Source organism: Siphateles boraxobius, unplaced genomic scaffold, assembly GCF_051911475.1.
Source record: "Siphateles boraxobius isolate OS27281-9 unplaced genomic scaffold, OSU_SipBor_1 107, whole genome shotgun sequence".
Taxonomy (NCBI): domain Eukaryota; kingdom Metazoa; phylum Chordata; class Actinopteri; order Cypriniformes; family Leuciscidae; genus Siphateles; species Siphateles boraxobius.
In genome coordinates this window covers 1,485,036-1,487,500 of record NW_027508708.1, presented here as the reverse complement: position 1 = coordinate 1,487,500, position 2,465 = coordinate 1,485,036, and positions in this window count along the sequence as shown.

Sequence of the window (2,465 nt, the reverse complement as noted above, 5' to 3'; positions counted from 1 at the left end):
GGGAGGCCGCGTCTAGCGTCGACGCGCAGAGCGGGGAGGAGCAAGCTGCCCAAAGCGGTCTCGCGACCGGGCAGGGGCCGTCCCCAGGCGCGTCCAAAGTTCCAATCGACCAGGCAACCCTGACAGTGACGGCCCGAAGGAGAGGGTGCGCCCCTCCGGGCCCCAGGCAACCCGGAGGCGCCCGTCTTCCGTTAACCTTGTCCGAGAAGAGTGTGGCGACGGTCCCCCACCTCCTCTACAACACCCCTAGCGTCCGTGTTCGGACCGTCTTTGCTCCAGCAGGAGCGCCATCAAGCGTACGGATCTGACTTTGAGCAGGCCACGGTCGGGTCTGCGAGCACAGGGCTCTCGTTTGCATGCAAGATCTTGGACACTGTCCATTTTCTTACGAGGAGTGTTGTGTGTCTTTCACCCTCTGCTCGCCCAGGACGGTGCACCTTCACACACTGGATGCACGCCCAGGGCACCGGCGGTGAGTCTGGGTGTCCAAACCAGCCCCCGCGTTTACTGGAAGTCTCGCCCGCACAGAGTGCATTTTATCTGGGCTGAGCCAGACCGCTTCCCCACCCGGTCTGACCACCACGGTTCTCTGTTCCGTGGACCTCATTCGATCGGACACTGTCCGTAATTTCATTTTTCTTTCGGAGGTGCACCTTCCTCCGTCGCTCCAGGGGTGTCTCAAGCCCCTGGAGTCGTTTTGCCGTTTACCCAGACCGACGGTTCGACAAGCATATGGTTTTTGTTTTAGCCCGGGATCAACCGAGGAGCCCCGGGACGGACGAACCTGCGACGCGCGGGTTTCCTACACACGGGTCTCGCTCCGCTCGGGCCTGGGCTCGAGGCGGCACGGCCGCTCATAGGGCGCGTGAGGAACCGTCCGCCCGTGAGGGCGGGGGGGTGGTAGGCCTCTGGATCGAGGCCGTAACGGGGAAGGGTGCTTTTCAAAGCGGGTGGGAGGCGCGGGGCGAAGTCAGGCTCTGTGCCGTGATGGGGGGCCCCCAACGAAACCCCGCCAACCGTCAAAGCCTGACGACGGTCCCGACGCCACCGCTGCGGACATCCGTTTTCAGACGGGCCATCTGAGTCTCCCGAGGTCGACGCGGCCTGCTTTCCCCGGAGGGAGGCCGCGTCTCGAGTCGACGCGCAAAGCGGGGAGGAGCAAGCTGCCCATAGCGGTCTCGCGACCGGGCAGGGGCCGTCCCCAGGCGCGTCCAAAGTTCCAATCGACCAGTCAACCTTGACAGCGACGGCCCGAAGGAGAGGGTGCACCCCTCCGGGCCCCAGGCAACCCGGAGGCGCCCGTCTTCCGTTACCTTGTCCGAGGAGAGTCTGGGTGTCCAAACCAGACCCGCGCGTTTCCTGGAAGTCTCGCCCGCACAGAGTGCACTTTATCTGGGCTGGGTCAGATCGTTTCCCAACCCGGTCTGACCACCACGGTTCTCACTTTTTCAAATTTGACTCCAGAGTCAGGCCCGCCAAGGGGACTTTGAGCTTGATTCGTGCCCAGGAAGTCTGCACCCTTCCTGGGATGCAGTTAGAGAAGAAAACCAGCAGCCGTCATTTTCCTGGAGGTTTCGTACATGCAGAGATCCACCGCCGCGGTGGATCTTTGAATTCTTTCTCTCCCCAGCGCAACATGACCGGGCTTTTTTTTTTTCCTGGGGGCCCTCTCCCACCAGGACTTCCAGAGCTCCACCGCGCGCACTGTGTAATCTGGATTTTATACCCAAGCAGAGAGACTCTGAGCGGGGGGCTCATGGTGGTCTGTTAATGGGTTCTGTGTGCCCTCCACCGCACTACTTCCCCTCTCCCGATAAAGACCCCAAGGTCCGTTTTAGGACCGTCTTTTCTCCAGAAGGAGCTCCAGGGGTGTGGAGCGAATCTGAATCTGACCCAGGACGGCGCACCCTCCCTGGGATGGCCAGGGAGGTTCTGAGATCGTGGAGCTCTGATCACACGGCAACATTTTGGACTCTTGTCAATTTTTCAAATTTGACTCCAGAGTCAGGCCCGCCAAGGGGACTTTGAGCTTGATTAGTGCCCAGGAAGTCTGCACCCTTCCTGGGATGCAGTTAGGGAAGAAAACCAGCAGCCGTCATTTTCCTGGAGGTTTCGTACATGCAGATATCCACCGCCGCGGTGGAGATTGAATTATTTCTCTCCCCAGTCAGAGCGTACCCCGGCCGGGCTTTTATTTTTTTCCCTGGGGGTCCCACCAGGACTTCCAGAGCTCCACCGTGCGCACTGTGTAATCTGGATTTTTATACCCAAGCAGAGAGACTCTGAGCGGGGGGCTCACGGAGGTCTGTTAATGGGTTCTGTGTGCCCTCCACCGCACTACTTCCCCTTCCCGATAAAGACCCCAAGGTCCGTTTTAAGACCGTCTTTTCTCCAGAAGGAGCTCCAGGGGTGGGGAGCGAATCTGAATCTGACCCAGGACGGCGCACCCTCCCTGGGATGGCCAG